We start from the raw sequence: 6,889 nt of genomic DNA on the forward strand, positions 1-6,889 counted from the left end.
GATAAACAAAAGACTAGTGCTCCAAATACCTGAAGAACCCCTGCTATTATTCTAAGGTACCAGGGATTGATCCCAGGGATGCTTTAGCAACGAGCCACATACCCAGCCAGTTTTTATTTTTTTATTTTGAGATACGGTCTCACTAAGTTACTTAGGGCTAAGCTGCTGAGGCTGGCCTTTAACTTGCAATCCTCCTGCCTCAGCCTCCCAAGCCACAGGTCCCTCACCTGGGTGAAGCACACCTTTTGAAGTTTGATGTTACACTGTTGGCTGCGGCTGAGCAATTTCCCTCCCTGTCTGCCCCGGGAAATCCGCACAGGAGCGCAGGGTGCGCACTTTGCTCATGATGACTCCAAGCTGGAGGTACACGGAACAGCCCTCAGAAGGGATCTGAGAGCCAAGCCGGGAGTTGTTCTAAAGGTCCGTCTATGCTATTAACTTGGGTGGGGGTCAGAAGGCAGGTTATGGAGCTCGTGTACAGCGTGCTGCTACTTGGACAGGAAAAACCCCAGACACCAGGGAAAGGCAGTACTATGAAGTCCCCATCGGCTGACTCTCTTCGCTAAGGATTCCCAGACGCCCTCTGGGCGGCACCTGCTGATACCAGGGAAGGAAATCAATTGGCTCTCAGCCACCACACAGTCTGAAGCAGCATCTCCCATCACCAGCCGCCCTGACACTGTCCCCCAGGTATCTCTTCTGGGTTTGACAAGTGCAGCGTCCTCTGGGCCCGTGGCCGAAGAGACCTGCTGGGGTGGGGGTTTTTGCTCCCCTGCTCCACGGTCTGCAGGGGCACCTCTGCCACGTCCATCATGGTCCCAGCCAGAGTTCCCCCAGGCCACCCTCCTAGGAGCCTGTGAGCACCCTGTCCTGGGGATTTGCCGGGTGTTGAGCCTTGCTTTCCTGGGGGATACCGTGCTTCCTCCCTGCACCCCACCCGTCCTGCACCCCGGGACCCCCTCCCCCCACACTCCCAGCTCCCTGTGCCCATCTAACTCCGCTCCTCCCTTGGCTCCTCCCTTGGCTCCTCCCTTGGCTCCTCCCTTGGCTCCTCCCTTGGCTCCTCCCTTGGCTCCTCCCTTGGCTCCTCCCTTGGCTCCTCCCTTGGCTCCTCCCTTGGCTCCTCCCTTGGCTCCTCCCTTGGCTCCTCCCTTGGCTCCTCCCTTGGCTCCTCCCTTGGCTCCTCCCTTGGCTCCTCCCTTGGCTCCTCCCTTGGCTCCTCCCTTGGCTCCTCCCTTGGCTCCTCCCTTGGCTCCTCCCTTGGCTCCCCTGAGCATCCTCAGCTGAGCTGCTGGGGTTTGGCCCTTACTGTCCCGTTTGTGCTTCTCTGTCTCCTGAAGGCTCTCAGCGTTGGAAGCCCCTGGCAAGGTGGGCTCACTGCAGCCTCGAGACCCCCAGCCTGGGGCTCCTAGCCTGACCCTCCCAGGCTGCAGGCGGGGAGCCTCCTGTCCTCTGCAAGGATCAGGTTCACCTTAAGGGCTCCCTGCAGAGGGCCACAGGCTGGCTGAGTGCTGGGAGGGCCCAGCGAACTCTATAAATAGGAAGAGACCTTCTCAGAAGCCCGTGGGGAATTGAAAGCGGTGCCTGAGCTGGGCCAGGGCAAGAAGGCCCTGGGGGGAGGAAACAAGCTGCTCCCCTGCCGCAGCCCGAGGTGCTCGGTCTCCTGCTGGGGACCAGGCCTTGGCCGGAGCAGCCTGGGGGCCTGGGTAGGCAAGGCCCCCAGACAGACCTTCGGATCCTGGGGTTCGGGGCAGGTCCCTAAAGTGACTGGTCACTGTTGACATTTAGAGCCAGATGAGTCGGCCGAGGGCACTGTGCTGGCAGCTGCCCCTTCCCCGTGGGGTGACAGCTGGTGTGACCGCATGGCCAAGTGCCTCCTGGGGGTAAGTCACCCCCTGAGAGTCAAGCCTTGGCCTGCCCGGCCCTGATTCCTCATCGGCAGGACAGAGAGCAGAAACCGGCCTCTGGCTTTTCTTCAAATTCAACCAACACGGCCCACGGGGAGGATGGTACTTGGTCACCTCTCTGGTTTCTGGTGACTGGGCCTAAGAGTCCCACTACAGGAGGCAGCAGGGAAAGGGGAGGGGAAGGAGAACCAGACCTCGGGACGCAGGGCAGGTCCCCTCCTATCTGCAGACCCTCTGGGCCTGGCTCCGGCTCCTGGGGTCAGCGGAGGCGCTGGCTCCTGCAGGTGGCCAGCTTCTGCTGTCCAGTCGGTAACACCAACCCCTCTCTTTGCTCCTCCCCCACAGGGGTGGCATCTTCCCGCCAAGGCTCGTCACCAGGCGGCCTGATGAGTTGTCCGGTTTCTGCTTCTATAGCCCTGACAACCCAGGTGGCAGAACAGACCTGCTGGGGGGTTGCAAGCCTGGAGGGGTCGCTGCTTCTCTGATTGGACACTTGACTGCCACCTGGTTGCCTAGGTACTTAGAGATCAGAACATTGAGCTCTTGGTGGTACATGGACTATATCTCCTTACTATAGAAATATTACACTTTATAGACGTAATAGCCAAGACTCTCATCATTGCAAGTGACAGAAAACCCAACCCCAAATGTTTAAAGCAGCAAAAAGGAATTTATTGATTTAAGTCTAAAAACGTGATGGCTTCAGGCACAGTTTGATCCAGGGACTCCAGTGCTTTTGTCAGGACGTGCATATCTCCAGGTGTTCCTTGTTCTGCACGAGCTTCATTCTTAGGCTCTTCCAAAGAAGTGGGAAAGGATGATTCCACCACCTGCAGGCCTCTACTCCACCAGCCCAACAACTTCAGGAGAGAGAGAGCCCTGTCAATATTTCCAGCCAAAGTCCCAAGCAGGATTCGCATGGGGTCAGCTTGGGTCACACAACCCTTTCTGAGCCAGTAACTGTGGCCAGCAAGATAAGGTCATTCTCTCCCTTCTAGACAATTTTGGTAAATCATATATATCACGAAACCTGCCTTTTAGCCACTTTCAAGCGCACAGCTGAGTGACGTCAGGACATGCACCTGGTCGAGCGACCAGCCCCACCACCCACCTCCAGGGCCCTTCCATTTTCCCACAATAAAATTCTGCCTCTGCCAGGCAGTGGCTCCCAGTCCCCCGAAGGCCCTGTGACCTCCCGTCAGCTGTCCGTGTCAACACAGGTGCGAAGGCTGGATGATCCACAGGTGGAACCCGACAGCCCGTGGCACCTGGGGTGTGGCCCCTTTCACGCAGCAAGACGTCATTGAGGTTCCCCACGTCACAGAGAGTCAGAGCCCCGTCCCTGCACGGCTGAGGAACGCCCCGTGAGAGTCTTGGTCCTCGTTCTGCTCGTCCAGTCATCTGGGAGTGGACATTTGGGTTGTGTCCACTTTTTGGCAGCCGTGAGCATGCTGCTGACAGTGTCCACAGGCGACTTTGCGGGGACACAGGTGTCCTCGCCTCCAGGTGGGGTTGGTGACCCCCTCCCTCCTGAAACAACCTTCCTCCTCAACTCCCAGGACACTCCGAGCTGCCGGTGGCCTCCTGGGCCAGGCCTCGGCTCCCTGCCCAGCCCTTCCTGCTCCTGTCCCCAGATGCCAGGCCCCTTGTTGGCTCCACCCACACCCACTCTGGGGACTGCACCCTCTAGACTCTGGGGACTCCACAGCCACCGCTGGCCTTCCCCTGGACTCCGGGCCGGGATGTCCGGCTGCCCCTCAACACCACACTGGGCTGTCCAACAGCGCCTTTGCCCTCCAGCCCTGTGTCCCTGCACACTGTTCCTCAAAGTGCCACCCTCCTGCCTCCCCTCACACCGGCCACCACCCTGGAATCTCCGGGAACCCCCCTTCTCCACCCTCTTCATGCCATCAGTAAATCTTTTCTTAGGGGGGATTACCAGGGATTAAACTCAGGGGCACTCAACACTGAGTCACCTCCCCAGCCCTATTTTGACTTTATTTAGAGACACAGGGTCTCACTGGGTTGCTTAGCACCTACCTCGCAGTTGCTGAGGCTGGCTCTGAACTCATGACCCTCCTGCCTCAGCCTCCCGAGCCGCTGGGATGACAGGCGCGTTCCACGGCACCGGCCATCAGCAAATGCTCCCAGGTCAGACCCCTCCCCACCTCCTCCACTAGTACCTGCCACTGGGTGCTTGTCACTCCCAGTCCCTCTGTCCACATAGTCTTCACTCATCACCAGAGGATCCTGTTAGAACCCAATGTCAGGTCAGGGCTGAGCCTTCCGCGGCTCCCTCCCGGCTCGCGCAGGGCGGGCACTCAGAACATCAAATGCATAGTTACAGCCTGGTTGTGAGCAGGCCTCGGAACACCAGAGCTGCTCTAAGAAGGGACCTCCTGTCCCCGGCAAGAGCCCCAGAGACTCACCAGCCACGTGCCCGCAGATACTGCAGCCTCCGTCACCCAGGCAGCTGCCCAGCACGGCCCCCTGGTGGTGAGACCCTTAGGGAAGGTGACTGTCACTGATCTGGGAACCCGGAGCAGCAATTCCAGCTGTTTTGTTTTTTAACTGAGATATAATTCACCTACGCTGTCATTCACCCTTTGAAAACACGCAAGTCGACGGTTTCTAGGACAGTCACAGAGTCGGGCAACGATCACCACAATCCGTTTCAGAGCATTTTTATCATCTCCAAACCTGTACCTGTGGGTGGCCATCATCAAGACCCCGTCCCTGGGAGTGGGGATGTGGCTCAGGCGGTAGCGCACTGGCCTGGCATGCGTGGGGCGCTGGGTTCGATCCTCAGCACCACATACAAATAAAATAAAGACGTTGTGTCCACCGAAAACTAAAAAATAAATATTAAAAAATTCTCTCTCTCTCTCTCTCTCTCTCTCTCTCTCTCTCTCTCTCTCTCTCTTTAAAAGAAAAAAAAAGATGCTGTCCCCAGCCCCGGTCACCTACTATCTGCCTTGTTTTTGGAGGTTGGCCCACTGTGGGAATCCATGTGAATGTAGGCTGCACTGGAGGGTCTTCTGTGTGACAGTCCGAGGTCTAAGTCCTTCTTCTCCGAGGCCAAGTACCACGCCATTGTGTGGGATGTTATCACTTGTCCATTCGTCCTGTGTTGCACATTTGGATCATCGACACTGTTTTGTGATCGTGAATGATGCTGCACTGGACGGTCCTGTATGGGGTTTTTGTATCTTGCTTTCAATTCTCCTGGGTCTGTACCTAGAAGTGAAACTGTGTCATTGGGCAGCTCAGTGTTTTCTGGCTCTACTTTAGGGACTGTGCTAGGTGTGGTGAGACGATGGCCCCCAGTCTCCGGGGTTTCTCGAACCCAGTAAAATTCTTAAAACCAATGATCGGGTGACCAACATAAGATGGTCTACTCTTTACATCGCCCAGTAAAGATCTTAAGCTAAAATAACACTAAATAAATATTTTCACTATTACTTAACATAAAAAATTTGTACTCCCCAAGAAAGGAGATTTTTAGAATAAACAGCAAGCACTTGTTCATGAAAATTTGGTTATATTGCTATGTTTTCCCCCACAGTGCCATGAATTGGTAAAATAAACAAACACAACCTCTTTTTGTGAGCCTCCAGTTGAGTGAGGCCGTGTGTGTGCGAGTGTGCATGCATGTGTGTGTGTGTGTGTGTGCGCATGCTGCACTGTGGCTAGTTGTACCGGGGAGGCTGGGGAGGGTGGGTGGCCTGGCTCTAAGGACTCAGGAAGGATGAAAAGTGGTTCTTGCCCTAAGGAGTCTTCCAGCTATGAAGAGAACAACAACAAACAACAAAACAAACGAAAAAAAACAGGAAAAAGCTTCAATCAAGGGTTGAGCCGGAGGGACCAGCAACAGGAGCCAGTTGTGACCCTGGGAAAACCAGGGGGTAGCAAAGCCCTGAGCTGGAGGAAGTGGAGCGCCCACAGTCTGGGAACCATCTTCACCAGGGCAGAGGGCTCTGCGATTTCTAGAGTCTTGGTTCTTTCAGGAACAGACGGATTCTATAATCTCTTCCCCATGGGACATTCTCGGAAACCCGGAGCTTTGGTCCCTTCTGCTCCCAGGCCCCGGAGCTTTGGTCCCCTGGAGCCTTGGTCCCCTCTGCTCCCGGGCCCTGGGGCTCTGGGACTCTCCCGGCCTTGGAGGATCCAGCTTGGAAGTCAGCCTCAGGCACAGGCCTGGGGAAGCCAGCTCCGGGCCTGGAGTCCCGTGAACAGGCCAGGGCCAGTCGCAGCTGAAGTACCGCCAGGAGAGGGACCAACAGAGAGGGGCGCAGGTGACTGCGGCCACTGAGGAGAGCAAGGCAGAGTGCCGAATATCAGAGGCGAACTTTTCTGGTTTGTCACCGAAGGCTGGCCGTGCAAACTAAATAAAGGACATCCCCGGGAGTGCGGGGTGCTGGGGCTCGGGTGGGGAGTTGTGGGGAGGAGACTTTCTGGTCAGCACTGAGGGGTCAACTAAGCCAACAGCAGCCCTTTTCTGGCGCCCGGGGTAGTGGTCAGACCTCGTGGGGGCCTTGGGGAGCTCAGAGTGACACAGGAGCAGCCGGAGTGGACAGAACCGCCCGACGTTGGCGCCCTCTGGTGGCCGAGACACAAAGGCATCAGGGTTAAGGAAATGGGTTGGGGGCCCTCTTCCTTCCTGCTCCATGGCCGTGGTGGGGGGCTGGCTGCTCAGGAGGAGTGTGCATTGCGAGGTGGACTCTTGGACCATTCTTCTCCCAAGAGCAGCTTTTCGCTGTCTTGGGAAACGTCCTACCACCCATCGTGTTTCCCAAGAAACTTGGGGTCACCCTAAACTCCCTCCCGGGCTGGTCCTCGCATCCTCCTGTTCCCGACTGTTCATTTAAATGTCCACACTCGTCTCCAACCTGCCTGCTCTTCCCGCCCTGGCAGGAGTCCTGGTCCAGGCCGCACCCCCCCCCCCCCCCCCGCAATGCTGGAAGCTTCCCCAGGGCTGGGAG

General features: G+C 56.9%; 1 long non-coding RNA gene across 1 annotated transcript; it reads left to right on the forward strand.

Moving 5' to 3' along the window:
* Positions 1 to 1,569: 1,569 nt before the first annotated feature.
* LOC308646420 lies at positions 1,570 to 4,796 on the forward strand. Its single transcript, XR_014021386.1, has 2 exons — positions 1,570 to 1,883; positions 2,253 to 4,796. It is a non-coding gene; the product is annotated as an uncharacterized lncRNA (long non-coding RNA).
* Positions 4,797 to 6,889: the final 2,093 nt, after the last annotated feature.

Source organism: Spermophilus citellus (assembly GCF_964194105.1).
Source record: "Spermophilus citellus genome assembly, chromosome: 4".
Taxonomy (NCBI): Eukaryota; Metazoa; Chordata; class Mammalia; order Rodentia; family Sciuridae; genus Spermophilus; species Spermophilus citellus.